At 44.4% G+C, this 19,212-nt stretch overlaps 1 long non-coding RNA gene across 1 annotated transcript in view; it reads left to right on the top strand.

Annotated features, from left to right (window-relative positions):
• The window catches only part of LOC120220110, an 82,398-nt gene extending 63,780 nt beyond the window's left edge, over nucleotides 1-18,618 (top strand). Inside the window, exon 3 of the long non-coding RNA XR_005525470.1 lies at nucleotides 18,264-18,618. This is a non-coding gene — a long non-coding RNA (uncharacterized LOC120220110). The remainder of the gene's footprint in view (nucleotides 1-18,263) is intronic.
• The last annotated feature ends 594 nt before the right edge of the window (nucleotides 18,619-19,212 follow it).

Raw genomic sequence — 19,212 nt, 5'->3', positions numbered from 1 at the left:
TAATATATGACCTTGCTTCCTGCTTCTCCACACCCCTCCCCAGTGTAATTAACAATCCTGAGTACAGGCTGTTTGATAAATAAAGAAAAAACACTAAATCCATGTGTTCTACACCAGAAATCTCATGAAACAATGGCAAAGAAGAGACAATAAACCTACAGTGTTCAAGTAAATCATTATCATCGTAGTTGGACTATTTCTTAAGCAGAGCAGGCACGGGCGAGGGTCTATCTGCCTATTCCTATGGCTTCATTTACCATATCTCCTCATATGACTTGTATTCAATCACATGGAACATTCCCCAGTCTCTCAGGCTTGCCACCCTCTTTCAGGCACCCGGGCTGCTGTACTGTCTCTTTCTCCTCCCTGGCATGTGCTTCTTCTGCTCTTCACCTGGTAATGACTGCTCGTCCTTCAAAACTCAACGAGAAAGAGTCACTGCCTCCAAATCCCTCCACGATTCCACAGTCTCACTCAAGTCTTCCTCCTCTGTGTTCCCTTAGCAGCCCATGATTGAGCCCATCCTAACCTTTGTCACACACTATTATTAATGTGATTTATGTGTTTATCACCCCATCAGACTGTAAGTTCCTTGAGGGCAGAGATCACTAGCTAATTAACTGTGAATTGCAGCATCTATAACAATACTTGTCACAGAATGGTGGTTGATAAGCATTTCCCAAATGATTTGTGAATGTAGAATGTGGCTCTCTGAAAAGCCAAGTTGATGTGATGCTACCATTTTCAAGTTAAATGTAAAATTCAGTCCTACACATTTTTGTTCCCCAAACAGGGACACACAAGCACAGGTGCTGATGAGCACTGGGTGCTCATTAGTGACCATTTCTACAGGGTCAAAGGGGTTACGATTCTCTAAGAAACTTTCCCTCAGTGTGCTCAGTGCATCTCAGGTAAAAGCAGAGTCACAGTCAGAGATCTTGGATTCCCATGATTGCAGGGGCCATGGGAATGCCCTGGGCTTATGATTTTGTGTTGTAAAGACCAGGAAACAGGTGGCATGGAGGGCTAGAGATGTCTAAAGTATGGAACGGGTGCCCTCAACCTCAGGGGAGGCTTGGCTTCCTCAACAGCATTCACCCATTCTCCTGTAAAACCCTTACTGCTTGCTAAGGCTACAAAGGTAAAAACTACATTTCTTAGTCCCTTACAGCTATGCTCCCACCAACAGGAAAAACTCCTGTGAGACTTTAATTTAGAGGTGAGAAACACAGCTTCGTGGTGGACATGGCCTGGTTCTGAAGTCGGCAGCTTTGGGCTGTGACTTCCTGACCCGATGAGGGTCTCCTGGTTCAGCTGCGTCTGCGCCAGTGGAAATAGGCTTCCTTCCACGGGGCAGAGGCAGTTGGTTCCAGGGTCTGGGAGTTGTGCCTGGGAGGTATCAGCCTAGAGCAATGTTCTTCTAACAGTAGGCATACCTTGGAGATATTGGAGGTCGCATTCCAGATAACCACAATAAAATGAATATTGGAATAGCACAGTAAAGTGAGTCAAAGGCACTTTTTGGTTTCCCCACCCATATGAAAGGCAGGTTTACGCTATATTGCAGTCTGTTAAGTTAGTTTAAAGAAAATTTTAATTAAAAAATACTTTATTGCCAAAAAACGCTACCATGATCTAGGCTTTCAGCAAGTCATGATCTTTTTGCTGATGGAGGGTCTTGCCTTCACCTTGCGGCTGCTGACTGATGAGGGCAGTGGTTGCTGAAAGGTGGGGTGGCTGTGGCAATTTCTTAAAGGAAGGTAACAATGAAATTTGCCACATCGATCTACTCTTCCTTTTACAAACAATTTCTCTGTAGCAAGTGATGCTGTTTGATAGCATTTTACCCACGGGAGAACTTCTTTCAGAATAGAAATCAATCCTCTCAGTCCTTGCTGCTATTTTTTTTTTTTTAATCAACTAAGTGTATATAGTACTCTAAATCCTTTGTTGTCATTTCTACAGTCTTCGCAGCATCTTTACCAGGAGTAGTTTCCACCTCAAAACCACTTTCTTTGCTCAGCCCTGAGAAGCAACTCCTCATCGTTCAAGGTTTCTCATGAAATTGCAGCCATTCAGTCCCATCTTCAGATTTCACTTCCAATTCTAGTTCTTTTGCTATTTTCATCACATTGGCAGTTACTTCCTCTACCAAACAAAGTCTTGAACTCTTCAGAGTCATCCAAGAAGGTTGAAATCAACATCCTCCAAACTCTTGTTGATGTTAACATTTTGAACTCTTCCCATGGATCACAAATGTTCCTAATAGCTTCTAGAATGGTGAGTCCCTTCCAGAAGGTTTTTAATTTATTCTGCTCAGATGCATCAGAGGAATCACCATCCATGGAAACCATAGCCTTATGAAATGCATTTCTTAAACAACAAGACTTGAAAGTCGCAAACTTCTTGATGGGCTGTAGAAAGGATGTGTCAGCAGGCTTGAAAACAACATTAATCTCATGGTACCTCTCCATCAGAGCTCTTGGGTGACCAGGTGTATTGTCAACGAGTAGTCATATTTTGAAAGAAACCTTTTTTTTCTGAGCAGTGGTTCTCAATAGTGGGCTTAAAATACTCAGATGTGCTGTCATCCAGGCTTTGCTGTTCCATTTACAGAACAGAGATAGAGTAGATTCAGCATAGTTCTTAAGAGTCCTAGGATTTTTGAAATGGTAAATGAACATTGGTTTCAACTTCAAGTCACCAGCTGCATCAACCTCTAACAAGAGAATCAGGCTGTCCTTTGATGCTCTGAAGCCAGGCATTGACTTCGCCTCTCTAGCTATGAAAGCTCAGTGGCATCTTCTTCCAGTAGAAGGCTGTTTCAAATACATTGAAAATCTGTTGTTTAGTGTAGTCACCTTCATGAATGATCTCAGATCTTCTGGGTAACTTGCTGCTGCTTGTATATCAGCCCTTGCTGCTTCACCTTGCATTTTTGTGTTATGGAGATGGCTTCTTTCCATCAGCCCACAAACCAGCATCTGTTAGCTTCAAACTTTTCTTCTGCTTCTTTCTTACCTGTCTCAACCTTTATAGATTTGAGGAGTGTTAGGGCCTCGCTCTGGAGTAGGCTGTAGCTTAAGGGAATGTTGTAGCTGATTTGATCTTCTATCCAGACCATACTTTCTCTGTGTCAGCAATAAGGCTGTTTCTCTTATCATTCTTGTGTTCACTGGAGTAACACTTTTAATTTCCTTCAAGAACTTTTCCTTCGTATTCACAATAGCTAAGTGTTTGGTGCCAAAGGCCCAACTTTTGGCCTGTCTTGGCTTTTGACATGCCTTTCTCACTAAGCTGAGTCATTTCTAGCTTTTGATTTAAAGTGAGAGACGTGTGACTCTTCCTTTCACTTGAACACTCAGAGGCCAGTGTAGGGTTCTTAGTTGGCCTAACTTCAATATTGTTGTGTCTCAGGGAGTATGGAGGCCTGGGTCAATAGCTGGTCCACGGAGAGATCAGAGCCACACAACTTTTACTAAGTTTGCCATCATATAGGAGCATGGTTTGTGACACTGCAAACATTTATAATAGAAACACCAAAAACCACTGATCACAGATCACCACAACAAATATAATAATAATGAAAAAGTTTAAAGTATTGTGTGAATTACCAAAATGTGACACAGGGATACAAAGCGAGCAATGCAGTTCGGAAAACAGCACCAACAAACCTGCTCCATGCAGGGTTGTTACAGACCTTCAGTTTGTGAAAAATGAAATATCTGCAAAGTTTAAGAACCGAAGTGTAATAAAATTAGGTATGCCTATATAGGAAGTGGAACATACTTAGTTTATTTAGTTAAGAAAGAAAGAAAGAAAGAAAGAAAGGAAGGAAGGAAGGAAGGAAGGAAGGAAGGAGATAGAATAGAATAAATGGGACAATCATATGTTCTCTAGTAAAAGTTCATTTGTTTTAGGCAACTCGTATTTGAGTTTTACATGTGTGCTATACATACATTTATGTATGTGTATTCTGAGTCACAATGTAAAAGGTATTTCTAGCTATGAGTTTCAGTCACAGAAGTTCAAGAACATCTGGCCTAGAGCCTTACCTCTAGCATTTTCAATAATCTTCTTAATCCTTTCCTGTTTAAGCTATCCAGGAGTCCTTTTTTTATCTGTAGAACATCTGTTATACTGCCCATCAGGCAGCATAAAGGTATATAGATTTTCTTTTTTTAAGTTGTTAGTTGCAGAGAGAGGTACATGGCATTTTATTTCAACCAACATCTTTCTCCTATATTTTTTTCAGGTACTCCCCTATATGTTCTTTACTAAGGACAAGATAAAAGTATAAGGTTTGAGTGTATGTTGGGGGTTCTCAACTTTTTTCTGATCTACAGCATGTTCAGGGCACCGCAGGGGAGAATTTCTGCTTGAGCATCCTCACAAACTCCTTGGGCTCCCTGCGCACAACCCAGAAGGGGCTATGCACAGAAATAGCTCGGCTCCAGGCATCCGAAGAGAAATAGTCTGGGGTAAAAGTAAAGGTAATAGGTGATGGGTGAAGTTGTCTTGCAAAATATTGTTAAGATGATAAAGAAGCAGAATAAAGATATGACAGCGATCTGTGAAAAACTAAAATCCTGGGAAGATAAAGATAGGGACATGTTTGAGCACTCTCTTAATTACTGTTCTGGGCAAAAAGTTAGCTGATAGCCCAGGATAAAAATATTAGGTACCCCAACAATTCTTTTTTCCTACTTAACGTTATGCTTCCTTTTTGGGCAGCCTGCTGCTCAGAGTCCTTCCTGACTGGGAAGCCTTGTTGTCTCTGCAGAGGAGAACTAGATCGCTGGTGGACACAGGCAAAATAGATTTCCTCTGTCTTCTCACACTGTTTGTATTTAATACTGTATACAAATATTACCTATTCAAAATTAAGCAGCCCTGATAGCTATACCCAGCTGATGACCTCGTCTTTTACTTCAGGTATAAAACTAAACAGTCAAAAGACTTCCCTCAGATTCCCGTAGTCAGCTAGTGCCTAAAATGGTGCCTGAAATGTAGCAGCCAACTCCCGGCATGTGTGCTAAATGAGAGCCAGGCGTGCTGCAGCCCACAGGCTTGCGTCCTCAGCCTGACTTGCGAGTCTTCCTATCCAGTTGCCACAAGTTGCCTTGACTTTGCTGCCTTGGGACACCCTCCCCCCACTCCAGACATCTGCAACCTGATCCTTCTTCAATATGGCGCCGTTCTTTCCTATCCAACTCCTCAGTCATGTCTTCCCCTCTTAACACCTAGATATTAGATAGGACCTACAGTGACCTCAGTGAAGTGAGTGAGAGTTGGAACTTTGTTTCGTTCCCGGTTGCAGCTCCCTCAACACTTCCACAGTGCCCTATGCAGAGCAGACACTTGGTAAATGCCTTTTGACTGGCTGAGGACATCTTTATACATTCATGTAAAAGTCAGGGCCTGGGAATTCTGTGGGAGAAGAGGGGCCTCCCCTCCCCCAGCCACCCTCCTGGAAATCCAAACTCCTTAAATGAAATTTAAGAGAGCCTCAGGCTCACTCTCCTTATTTCTGCCAAGTGTTAATTATGTGTGGAATCTAAGGGGACTTCCATGTATGGATTGCAAGGGATATTATGAGGAGACCTTAAGAAAGTCAGCTGTGCAGCAGGAAGACATTCTTTTCTAAACTTTCAAAGACTTACAGTTCTCTAATTTGCTTTTGGGAGAGAGACTTTTTTCCCTCATACATTTCCTTTGTGCTTGTTGAAAAAGGAGAGATTATTCCCAAGAAAAACGCTTTGTCTGAATAGCTTTTTTGCATGATCAGGATTCAAAAACATAATGGAAAATTCTCAACCATTTTCTCTGAACTATGACGGCTATGATATTATGGGTCCAGACATTGTTGTCGAGATCTTCGTTCAGCCAACACGAACCAGTGTGTGTGTAAGAGTATTTCATTCTACAACATTTCTAAAAATATTGATTATTTTAAAAAACAACCTTAACATATGGAGTGACCATGGCATAACAGGAAACACCAGATAGATTAGAGCCTGTCCTATGTAGTCACTAGAGGGATTACTTTCTTTGACTTAAACATTTATTCCAACTTTGTTGTCTGTCATTGCTCAGAATGAGGCTGGGTTGCCCTTGAAGCCACTTTTCCAGCTATTTAAGGAAAATCACTCACTCTTTCAGAGTCACATCTCTCTTTTTTTTTTTTTTTAACTCTTAGTCTAAACTATATTAGCTTGATCACGTACCTCATTCACTAGATTTGGCACCAGGCATTTTTGGGCTGTTTCCCAAATACCAAGTCAAACAATGAACATTTGCTAATGTTAAAACTACTTTTGAAAACCAAGTGAGACAGGCCCTGAAGGTGATTTCAAAAGAGGAGTCACAAAAGAGTTTTGAGTAATGGAATGAGTGTATTGTCACCCAGGATAGCTTTTCAAATTGGGACAATACTCATTTGGATATGGCAGAATTCCTACGTTTCTCATGGTCCATCTCTTCATCTTGTATTCTTATCTGATATTTGAAAACTCGCTTTGAGCTGAGGAAATAATCTTGTGGATGAAGACTCTGAAATTTTAAAATTTCTTAAAATTTTGGGGAGAAATTACATCCTGCTGAATTGAAAGAAAGATGAGTACAGGGGGAAAACATCATTAAAAAATTCCAGATGGGAAAAAAAATGCCAGATGGTAGCAAGTATTAGAGCCATATAAACCTAGATTCAAATCCCCACTTTACCAGTACTTATTTGCCACTTTGGGCTTGTTTTTTAACCTTTTAAGATACTGTTTTCATGTCTATACAGTGGTGGTCTATTAAATGGCACTTCTGTAAACATTTAGTAGAGAGCCTGGCAAGTATCAGAATCTCAAGCACTTGAAAATTGCCACTTTCTTTCTTTTTCTTGGAGAATCTAGCAGAAAGAACATAGTTTAGTAGAAAAAAGATTCTCTAGGATTTAACAGCCCCAAGTTCTAGTCCTAGTTTATCAGCTAGGTGACCTTGGCCAAGTTACTCAAACTTTCTGGGAACTAGTTTTCAAAGTACATTTGTAAAATTATGATATTATTTGCTGTGGCATTTAATTTTATGTGTCAGCTTGGCTGAGTCACAATGACCTGATATCTGGTCAAACATTATTCTGGATATTTCTGTGAGGATGAGATTAACATTTTAGTTAGTGCACTCTGAGTAAGGCAGAATGCCTTCCATAAGTGTAGGTGGGCCTCATCTTATCAGTTGAAGCCCAGAATAGAAAAAAAGATTGACCTCCTCTAAACGAGAAGGAATTCTGCTAACAGAGGGCCCTTGGACTGGAACAGCAACATTAGATTTTCCATGAATCTCAAGTCTGACCTCAAGCCCACCTTGTAGATTTTAAGTCTCCATAATTATGTGAGCCAATTCCTTGAAATAAATTTTTCTTGTTCTCTCTCTCTCTCCCTTTATTTATACATATGTATGGTTCTATTTCTCTAGAGAACTCTGACTAATCCACCTGCTCAAAGGTTTCTTTTATTGCCACAGAAAGGAATAAAGGAAGTCATGTGTGGAGCACAGCGTGTCACACGTCTGAATCATGACAGCAGCTTAGGAAGCATCAGTTTTCTTTTCCCTTCCCTTTGCTTGTTGAGCCTCAGTTTTCTCGTTTGGAAAATGAAGACGCTAGACTCACTAGATAATTTCTAAAGCTGCTTCAGCTAGGAACCTTTATGTATCTATATGAAGCTAATTGCTTGGGCTATAACAATAACATTCAAAAACAGTCACATCTAAGTTGGGTTTCTGCCAAGGAAGAAAGGCATGTGGGGTGTACAAAGACTATATATGTAGAAAGAAACCCTTTCAGGGGTGTGCAAAGAGTTAGGGGGACTAAAGGGGAACTCCTGGTAGCCCTATAAATAATTCCTTTAAGCATAGTTGCTTTCTCGGTGGGGAAGCAAAGTATAATCTCTTACTCTATGCAGAAGTAACTGGGGAAAGTACCTATTTTACCTGTTAGTGCATTTATGTGTGTCTCTGTGCACAGATTCAAGTGACTAACTGCAGAGAGAAGAGCCATTTGATGGATTAAAAAAATCTATGGCATCTAGTCAAACAACAACACTAACCATCGACCTCTGAAAATTTAAGGTCCGATATGAACCTTTTGTTAGAAGGAGAAAAGAAGTACCCTAGGTGGTGTTGTAACTATATTCTTAGCAATTCATCAGAAAAGTTCCTTAGTATATGTTAGGACCTAAGTGTTATCTCCTTTCATAACCAGTGAAGTGGCTAGTTGCTTAAGCATACTGGCTGGAGTACTTTGGGTCTTTGAGTTTTCAGATGAGATAGTTGGAAAAATCCTTTGTGGGCTCTGTGGTGCTATCTAAGGGTAAGCGATTATTATTCTTACAATACACGCTTGAGTGATATCCATGGTTTGAGATTCAGGTGAAAGAAGTCTGGCTATGAGGGCCCCCTCACCAATATTTGAGTTCCATATTTTCTTTCCGGTACATACAGGGAGATCTTGTCAGGTAAGCTGATGAGCAAAAGTAGCAACTGCTCACACAGCTTGAACTGAGAGGCTCAGACAAGGTTCTTGCTCACCAGTCCAAGTGCCCACAGCCTGTCACCTGGGCTCTGGGCCACCAGCCTCTGTGCTACTCTACTCCATGATGGAGCTAGAGTCACGTCAGGCACATTCACTGTCATGAGAGTTCATTGCTTAAAAGGAGTCAGTGCTACTCCATTGCATGTGGATGACATGCAAATAGCATAGCATACAGGCCTTTGAGACATATGGCTTCCACCTATTTCTCTAGTTCTCTCTCTGCTGAGATTATCACCCACTCTTCTGTGGCACAGTTCTAGGCTCTAGCCTGTAAACTTCCATTCCCAAATTCCATATTTATTCAGCAGATATTTAACGCATGCTCACTAATGAGTTCAGTGCTGGGGATATATCAGTAAATAAAACGGAGCCTACATTACAGAGGGAGGCAGATGATAAACATTACGGAGCATGTTAGAATGTGGTGAGATCTATGGGAAAGACAGGGCAAAACAAGAGGACTTAGTTGGGCAGAGACTGGGGGTGAGGGTTGTGTCTTGTGTAGGGTGATCAAAGTAGGCCTCTCTGAAAAGGTGAAAGAATGTTTCAGTTATGTCACATTGTTATAATGATAACTAGTTGATGGGAGAGTGAGCCATGTGAACATCTTGGAGATGCAGAGGCAGTGGCTATCTTGACATAGGAAGTGGTTATTGTGTCTGAGAAACAACAGAGATGCTACTATGCTGGGATGCAATGAGAAAGCAAAAGAGTAGAAGGAAATTGGGAGGGGGTAGGTCCTGGGACCATACAGTAAGGTCTTGAATATCACTGTCAGGACTTTGGCTTTGACTCTGAGTGAAATGGAAAGCCATTGGAGGGTTTTGTGGAGGAGAGTGACATGACCTGACATATTTTCAAAGGACCCCTTTGGCTGATGGCTGTGAACAGACTTGAGGTGCAGAAGTAGGAAGGCCAGCTGGGAAGCCATGGGGGGCAAGCAGGTAAGAGAGGCTTATGGCTTAGACCGGAGTTAACAGCAGTGGAAGTAGAAAGAGGTAGTCAAATACGGGATCTATTTTAAAAGCAGATTTGGATGTGCAGTGCTTCAGTATTCAGGAGACAGAAGATGAGTAGGGTGGAGGAATCAGCAAGGAGACTGAGATGGTACAGTCAGTAGGTGGGGGTGGGGGAAGTAGAGGTAGCATTTTAGATGCAAAGGAAGAAAGTATTTCTAGAAGCCATCAGTATCAATTATGTTAGATACTGCTAAGTTCACTAAGATGGTGAACATGTGAGATGAAAAGTCACAGGTGAGTTTAGCAAGATGGAGATCATTGATGACCCGAAGAAGAGCAGTTCGGGTGGAATGCTTTGGGGCAGATGCAGTAGTGATGAGTGGGAGAAAAATGGGAGAGGAGGAATTGAAGACTGAGTCAAGACAACCCTTCTGAGAACTAGTTAGCAATAAAGGGAGCAGAGAAATAGGGAATAGCTAGAGGGATAAGTGAGGTCCAGAGAGCATTCCAGGATCACATGGGGGTAGTCATGCCTTCATGCCCCTCTTCTAGACTCTACCTACTGAACTTCCACTTTTTCTTTTTAATTTTTTTAATGCTTATTTATTTTTGAGAAAGAGAGCATAGCAGGGGAAGGGTAGAGAGAAAGTGAGACAGAGAATCCGAAGTAGGCTCTGCTCAATTAGTGCAAAGCCTGACTGATGTGGGGCTTGAACTCACAAACTGAGTGATCATGGCCTGAGCGGAAGTCGGACACTCAACCAACTGAGCCACCTAGGTGTCCTGAACTTCCACTTTGTCTTGAGAAGCTAAATTAGCTATGTCTTACACTGAGCCTTCTCTATTGTCTCTGTTCATTCATCAAAAAGGACTTACTGCATACTTGCTATGAAATAGACCCTGGTCAGTGAGCTCAGCGATGAAAATGAGCAGGATTAGCTTTGATAAGATCTCTGCCTTCCTGGGGTTTCTATTTTAATGGGGAGACAGAGAATACAGAATCAAGCAATTAGAAAAATAGAAGCAATCATTATAGATTATGATAAATGTTTTACGGGCCATAAACTGGGTAATGTGAGAGAAGGTGAGGGGTGGCAGTCAGAGGAAACCTCTCCAGGGAGGTGACCACTGAATTGAAACCTGGTGAACACTGCTCCGACTGAATGATTGTGTCACCCCATGCTCGCATTTGTGTGTGGAAGCCCTCATCCCCACTGTGATGGTATTTGGTGGTGGCGCCGTTGGGAGGCAATTAGGTCAAAAGTGTAGAACCCTCATGAATAGGATTCATGCCTTTATAAGACAGGACTTGGGAGAGGAGACCTCTCTCTCCACCAGGCGAAGACACAGCCCGAAGGTGTGTGTCTGTAAACCAGGAGGAGGTCCTGGCCAGACACTGTGTCTGCTGGCACCTTTGTCTTGGACTTCCCAGCCTCCAGCACGGGGAGAAATAAATTTCTGTTGGGCAAGCCACCCAGTCAACTATGGCAGCCAGAACATGGCAAGACAGATACCGAGGAGTCGGCACCCGGAAGGCCCAGAAGGGTCTTCCAGGCACAGAGTATCAGCTCCAAGAGCAAAAGCATTCAGGTAGGAAGGGGCAGCGTGGTGGAAGAAGAAAAGGAAGTCTAGTGTGGCCGGAGTGGCCTGAGCTGGGGGCCGGTGGTGTGGGTGCAATACGGGGCCAGATCCCATAAGGCCTGGGAGACCTGTGGAGCGGGCTGAGTGTGCAGGGAGGAAGGGGGCTTTGCTCAGTGGTGACCGCGTAGCTTGAGGAGAAGTGCACTGGTGGAGATACTTTAGGAGGTAAACAAGCTGGTAGATTGGATGTGGTGAATGAGAGAAAAGAATAAATCAAGGATTGCTCCTGTGGAGCGATCGGCCAGCTGCCTGTGGCACTGCTTTCTGGAAGAGAACGATCTCTATGAGGAGGGTGGGAGATGATGGGGGGCTGGGAGGAGAGACCTGGTTGGAAAACAGGCATCAAGGAAACCTGGAGAGAACGTGTTTCAGGAAGTTGGGAACAGTCAACCAGCTCAAGTTCTGCCAAGAGATGGTGAGGAATGGAGAATGGGAATCATTAGTCTTTGCAAGGCCTCCCTCTGTGGCCCCCAAGCTTTGTCTAACCTCCCTTCCCTTCTGCCTTTCTCTTTCATTATTTGACAAATTTTAGAGGTTCAGGGCCTTCTTTTGTAGTCACCTTTGTATCCCTGGGCTCAACCCAGGGTGCCTTAGGAACCCTGATTCATGACAAATTCCTGACTAGAAAAAACCCTGGGAAGGAGACCCCCAAGGTGCTATCAGCAGAGAGATCAGCCACCAGAGTGAGTGGGGAGGGCCCAGCCCTGCTCCCTTAAGAGCCCGCCCCAGAGCCACACGCACCAGGTTCTGCTCAGTGCCTTATAGGCTGAAAAGTGTTCCATTCTGTCTTCTTGGAACACTAGAAAGGGTGTTCCTGATAAGGCAGGGTGGGAACCGGGCTCACTGACACACAATTAGCCAGCTTTTGTCTTTGGATCTGACTGGAAGTGACTCATAGGCTGGAAAAAACCTTTTGGAAACAAATGAGGTGGGGGGGGGAAGTAGGTTAAGTCACTATAGTTTTCTCAGATAAAACATGGATCTGCTGTCCCATAAATGTTGAATGCTGTGCATTTCTTCAGCCTCTCTCCAACAAAACCCAGGGGGAATTATAAAGCCTGACAATTCCCTCATTTTCTCCAAGATTTTTATTAAATGCAATTTAGAGGGGATAAAGTTTCTTCTCTTTTCTCTTTCTATTCACTCGAATAAACCCTAATTACCTCTGGGGCAGAATAATGGGCTTCCAGAAGACTGTGGCGATTCCTAATGTTTCCCCTTTAGGTTAACCGGTTGAAGGCTCCTGTTCCAACATCTATCGGGGCATTTCCTGTCCACTCACACTTTGCTCAATTCAATTTGAAATATTTATAGAGCGCCTTGTTGTGAGGCACTGACATACACAGCTCTGGCCTCTGAGGGTTTATGGTAGGGGTGGGGACGTAGTCTTGAACTCAACTGAGATACTGTACAAATCAGACTAAGAAATGCCAAGGATGGTGTGTATTAATTAGAACTTTTTTTGGTCGCAAGTAACAAAAATGCAAACTAAGTTAAACAATTAGGAGCATGTGTTGTAGGAAATACCAGGTTGTACCAGGAACCCAGGCAGGCAGGATGTATCAGGAACATAGGAACCAGATTGCCAGTATCTCGACCCTTCTGGCCTCTCAGCTTTGCTCTCCCAGCTCATGTACCTCTGTGTGTATCTCCATCTGTCTATCTTTACTTTTACCTCAATCTCTGTTTTCAGGTTGACGTCCCCTCCACATGATGGGAAACATGATTGTATAGAAGATTCCCAACTTTATAATATCTTGCAGTTTTAGCCCTGGGGAGAAATAGACTTTTTCACTTCCAGTTTCAAAATTCCTCAAGAAGGCTTCTGATTGGACTCAAATGTGTCAGCTCTTCACTTCTGGACCTACCCCCACGTGGGGAGCCAGGGAAGAGAAGGACTTGGAAAGTGGCTGTGAATGGTCCAGCTTAGGTCAGAGGCACATTACCCACTCCCATCCCCAGCCCGGCAGTAAAATGGCTCTTCTCAGTAACCCTGTCCTGATGGCCTCAGAGCAGCAGGCTCCACCAAGCCAGGAAGGCAGTGGGAAATCATGGGTTCGGCACTTCAGTGGACTGTGCTTTCAGAAACAACCACAGGGACCCTGGTTTGATGAATGTAACTCTATTAATGAAGGCAAAGGACTGAAATCTTTGAAAAAAAGGAGTCCCTTATGAAATCTGGCTTTCATTTGATCTTCTTCTTTTTTAAATATTTTTTTTTTCTGAGAGAGAGAGAGAGCGAGTGAGAGAGAGAGAGAGAGAGAGAGAGAGAGAGAGAGAATAGGAAGCAGGCTCCAGGCTCTGAGCTGTGGGCACAGAGCCCAATGTGGGCTGGGACTGGTGAACCAGGAGATCATGACCTGAGTGGAAGGCCGCGAAACCGACGGAGCCACCCAGGTGCCCCTCATTTGATCTTCATGACAGTGATTGAGGGCATTCCTGCTACCCACTTTTTACCGACGAGGGGTACACAGAGGCTAAGCACTCTGTCCACACTGACACAGCTAGTACGCGGCAGGGCAGGGTTCAGAAAGATGCGATTCCACAGTCCCTGTGTGGTTCAACCACTCGGGTGCTCCACAAACACAGGCCGGTCGGGAGAGAGGGCAGGAACCCCAAGGAGGAACAGTCTGTCCAGCCAGAGCCAGGGTGGGCAGAAATTCTGAGCCTGGCCTTTCCTTACCGGGAGGGTTTCAACAGGTCTAGAAGAGGGAGGGGCAGAGCTCTGCCAGAGGGCAGGGCCTGGGCACCAAGTCTCAAAGGTGAGACCAGCAAAGCCGGGTGGGAGGACTGGCGGAGGTGCGGAGCGGAGCAGGGTCCAGGCCCAGGGGGGAATGCCACGCCCCAGTTTGGAGTGCTTCCTTCCAGATCCCGGCCTCTAAATGCAATTCCATTTAAGGGCAACCCAGCCCGGTTCACACCTAGTCTTGGAGATGACAGATTGCCCTGTGGTCAATTTGCGGGGTAAGAATGGGAGCCTCCAACTCTGCACCTGCACTGCCAGCGCCATAAAGGAAGCCAATCATTTTCCATAACATGTCACCACTGCTGAGGTGCAATTTACAAGGGGGTCTTCTGCAGACGGAAATACACCACGGAAAGCGACCCCTAGATGTACGAATGCACCGCAGCAGGGGAGGAAGGCCCGGGTGCAGAGTGGAGGAGGGACCTGGGAGCCGCCCCCCCCCCCCTCCTTTTTGCCCTCGGCTCCCCGCTTTGTAACCCGCTCTGCCACGTGGTAAAGGCTTCCGGGGGTGGGAGGGCGGCCCCAATTATTTCTGCTTGAGGTGTGCTGGTCCAAACGTAAACAGCGGAGGAGAGGGAGCCGGGGGCCCGGAACCGAGCCTGGGCATGGCTGCAACGACCCTGCCGCCGAGGCCGCCGCCGCCGCCGCCGCCGCCGCGGAGCCTGAGCTCTGAGCTGCCGCGGCGCCTGCGAGCCGCCCCTCCCCCTCCGGGCCCGCGAGCCCATTTTCGCTTGGCCGGTCCCCGCGCTGCCGGATGGATTGCGCCCCACCCCCGCTCCTCTGCTCAGTCATTCAGACTTGGAAAGTCAATAACACGCTGACATCATCAGGGGTTTGTGTATTATTACACGGCTACTTTCCAGAGTACCTGGCATTATCTAAGAGAGGAGCACTCTGGCTGCCCAAGAAAGGGCCCGGACGCGGGGCAGGCTGGCCTCTGGAGGGGTGGATGCCCGGAGCCAGGCCTCTCTTCAGTGGGGAGCATCTTCAGGGCACCGATTAGAAACAGATTATGAGCTTTTGCTGCGCTAAATGCAAATGCACTTTAGATATCGATACAAGCTTCATTTTGGCTTGGGGTGCACTTACAAATCATTCTTAAGTGACCTCTATTTCTACCAAAGACATCTACTTGGTCTTTAAGGAGCGTTTTTAGTGATCCTCACAAAGGAAAAAAGGCAAAGGCATTTTGTATGACAGGAAGCCAAGGGCTGATTCTTTTGAGACTCTTGGGGCTTTTTTGTGTGCAATTCTCTATTATGTAATCGCCATCACGGGTGATTAGGTCTTCTCTTTCCCTCCAGGGCTGGACTGGGTGGTTTGGTTGCTGAGTTTTTCTTAAGCCTCATGCAGAGCAAACACACACATAGAAAACATGTCCCAGATTTATGGTGCAAAACTGTTCTCCAAGCAAATTGCCTTAGAAGAGTGTCTCAATTTGAAGGAGGGAAATAGATGAATTTGTTGTTAATTAAGACTCCTTATCTTACTATTCGGGCATTTCCTTTTCCTAGAGCGAGTTTTTAAAAATAATTTTATGCATTTTAGATGTTCTCTTCCCTCCTCCCCCCATCATGATACTTGTAGTAGCTTAAATAACTACAGATTGTATAGATTATTGATACTTTTATTCTGTTAATACATACCCATACCAGTTAAAAGTACGACAACTCAATAACTCACACAACATAGTACCTTATCTGTTTGGCCCCAAACACTAGTTCTTTCTTTACCCACACAGGGCAGATCTCCTTTAAATTTTCTTAGTGTCTTAAATTGCAGAAAACGTCAGCCAGCCCCAAACTGGCTACCTGCAGAGTTACAGGGGGAGAGCAGTTCTTCATTGACCTGATCTCATGCTCTGTACATCAGGCAGAAAGTGATCAAGAGTAGATACAGAAGTCTTTAGCTTCCCTGGGAGGAAGCAAAGGAGCCCTGTTTCTTAACAATGTAACAATTTTTCTGCCTGTGCTTGGTCATTTCAGAAGAATCTGTAGTAGATTGTGACCACTTCCCTCCAGATGGTCTGAAAAAAACTCCCCCACCAGGTTGCACTTCTAAAATCACCTCCCCAGGCCTGTGCTATATTCCTCCCCACCCCCCAACCTTGCCCCGGGAAATTCCCCTTTTCTGAGGTGCTGGCAGCTGGTGAGGTCCTGTGCGCAGCCCTCCAAGACGGTTCAGTAGGTGTTTGTCTGCGGAGCTTGAAGCTGCTAAAGGAAGGATGGAGTGGGGTGTGAGGGTGAGCTCACCACCAACTCATGCACTACTTACTTCGGGGTTTTCCCTCAACTCCAAACAGAGGAGCCTGCGGACCCGTGAGGTTGTCTTTTTGGTTATCTGTGTTCTCACCTGCTGGCCTTCTGGCTTCTGCCTGAACCCCTCCTAGACGGGACTACCTTGTTAGGGGGTCCTTGCTATGCCAGAATGTCAGCCACTTCGTTCCAGATGTTGAGCTTTGATACCTGGCAACCAACTCCCTTTCCTGGAGCTTTGGCTTAAGCAGCGGGGACAAACAAAGATCAATGGGGTCGCTTGGGCACAAGCTGCAGGATAGGAAGTTGATTACCAGGTACCACAGCTCCAGAACTAGGTGGCTGACACCTTTGTCTTGTACAGAAGCCTATATGGTCAGGAGGAAGAAGAGGAGAGTGTTCAGTAGAAAGAACCACATTGAGGAGACGGAGAAGCAGGAGTCTTGGCTGGGGATGAGATCAGTATGTTCGAAGAGGCAGACGTGCATGCACCGCCAGAGAGCATGTCCTCTGCCTACCCAGGTCAGGGCTTGCCTGGGTTGGTCCTCCTGTGTGTTGGAGGGAGGAGGAACTCCTTGTGACAGACGGCAAGGGGCCCCTCTTCCCAGAGCTGGCCCTGTAGGGAACGTAGGAGCAATCCTACAGAAGTTACATGATAGTCCCCCATTCCTCTGGGGGAAAAGGGGTCACCTTCAGGGACTTTACTGCTAAATATTTGTCAGCTGCTTAGAAATGGGTGCATTTTGGGGGCACCTGGGTCGGTTAAATATCCTCTCTTGGTTTCGGCTCAGGTCGTGATCTCATGGTTTCCGGAGTTCAAGCCCTGAGTTGGGCTTTGCGCTAGTATCAGTAAGCCTGCTTGAGATTCTCTCTCTCCCTCTCTCTCTGCCCCTCCCCCATTGACACTGTCTCTGTCTCTCTCAAAATAAATAAACTTAAAAAAAAAAAAGAAGTGGGTGCATTTTAATTCCCAGGCTTGTGTCTTTTCAGGTAGTCAGTATGAAGATTGGTGTTCAGATATGAAGTCCTAATTTTGGTTTAGAAAAGGCATCATTTTCAAGGCACTAGGGTGGTTCAGTTGGTTAAGCTTCAGACCCTTGGTTTAGGCTCAGATCATGATCTCGCAGTTTGTGAGTTCAAGCCCCACATCCAGCTCCACGCTGACAGCTCAGAGCCTGCTTGGGATTCTCTCTCTCTCTCTCTCTCTCTCTCTCTCTCTCTCCTCTCTCTCCTAAAATAAATAAACAAAAAAATTTTTTAATTAAAGAAATAAAATAGAAAAACAGATATGAAAATAGAAGCCTAATTTTTTTTTAATTAGGTTTAGAAAATTATATTTGCAAAATGTCTCTGCCAAACTGCTCCGGCTGTTTTTAAATGTTATTCTCAGTTGCTATGTGCATCCCATTGTGGAATATAACAAACAGTTCTTGGATCCAGGACACACTTTGAGTAGCACTGGAGCAGAGGTTGCACACTGGATGTCCAGCCACTGAATTCAGCTCACATTTGTGTTTCGGTTGGCCTAAATAGGTTCTGTTTGTTTGCTTTTTATTTGGATTGGAAATCCAGAGATTTCACATAAAACCCAGTTTCTCCTGAAAAGTGGGAAGCTTCCAGCAACACAAGCATGTCAACAATCGGGTGAGCTGAGTAGCAGCTGCCTCTTTAGTCTTGCACATCTGGGGCAGGATCACTCATTTAAGCGACCTGCATTGCTCTAAAAGGCATTTGGAGCTCTGTACCCCCTTTCCAGGTGTCCCGTATTTTCCTAGCCTTCTCACAGGAAAAGACCACCATGGAAGGTCATAGGACCCCGACCAGGGGAGTGGGGTGTTAGCATGCGGTTGCTGTGAATGCTTCGGTACCCCAAACATTCTAGATTATAATAGATAATATGCTTCAGATCAGTACAGGTGGAAGTCTTGAGATGCATGCGATGCTATTTTGATGAATATAAAAGTTTATTTAATAACTTCCAAGTGTTACTAATAAGTGTTACTACTAGTTTCTTGTTACTTTTTCTTGGTGAATAGATATAGAAAGTGAAACTACTACTACCTTTTATTTTTTATGTTTAGGAAGCGATGCTCCCTCATGAAAAGGTCAGAGCCTGCTGTTCTCTACTGGTTCTCATCTGCAAACTCTTGTATACATACCCCCAAAAGGATGCCAGACTATGATGTGTCCTCAGCTCTTTGTGAAAAAGGCAGCTACAGTTTTGCATTATAACTTGAAGTTGTTGGCAAAGGATAATACCCAGTGTACTGCAAAAATTGACATTTTAGAATAAAGCCATTACATCACTTTTTAAAATGTATCCAATGGGATCCAAATACCACAGCAATCAGATACCCATCATCATTCACTTAAAAAATACATGAACAAGCTCTTTTTTAATGCTGGAGGGTTTTACGTGGGTTTTTTTCTCTTTGAATTTATATGACCAGCCTTACGGAGGCAACAAAATAAATATAAATTTTAATTAAAAAATTCTATGTGATTATATGGCTTTAAGCGTTAATTTTTATTGACCGTATATCATAATGAGGTGAATGTGCCTTTTTTCCAATTAGCTCCTGTATCTGTGGATGACTACAGCTACCTATTGCTAGAATGATCATTTATTTTGTTTCTTGTTTTCTGTTCCTATACTTGGGTGCACATAAGAAATGTTATCACACAAACAGGTAGATAGAAATGGAAGTAGTTTTAAAATAGCAACATCCTTTCTAGATCCATTTGCCATTCTTTCATTCTTCATCTCCTGAATCCTTTGCCAAAGATCTCATGGCTTGCCTCAAATCAGCTGTGTTTACATCCTACTTCCATCTTGTGGGGAGCAAAGAAGTCAGCCATTGTAGACAGAATTGAAATTCGTATGTTGAAACCTTATCCCCATGTGAATGAGGAGGTGGGGCCTCTGGGAAGTGATTAGGTCATGAAAGAGGAGCCCTCAAGAATGGGATTAGTGCCCTTAGAAAAGCAACTGCAGGGGCGCCTGGGTGGCTCAGTCGTTTAAGGCTAAGC

Source organism: Hyaena hyaena, unplaced genomic scaffold (assembly GCF_003009895.1).
Source record: "Hyaena hyaena isolate Hyena2069 unplaced genomic scaffold, ASM300989v1 scaffold_671, whole genome shotgun sequence".
NCBI classification, from domain to species: domain Eukaryota; kingdom Metazoa; phylum Chordata; class Mammalia; order Carnivora; family Hyaenidae; genus Hyaena; species Hyaena hyaena.
Note: the sequence above shows the minus strand (reverse complement) of the source record. Positions and strands in the feature narration are given on the sequence as shown.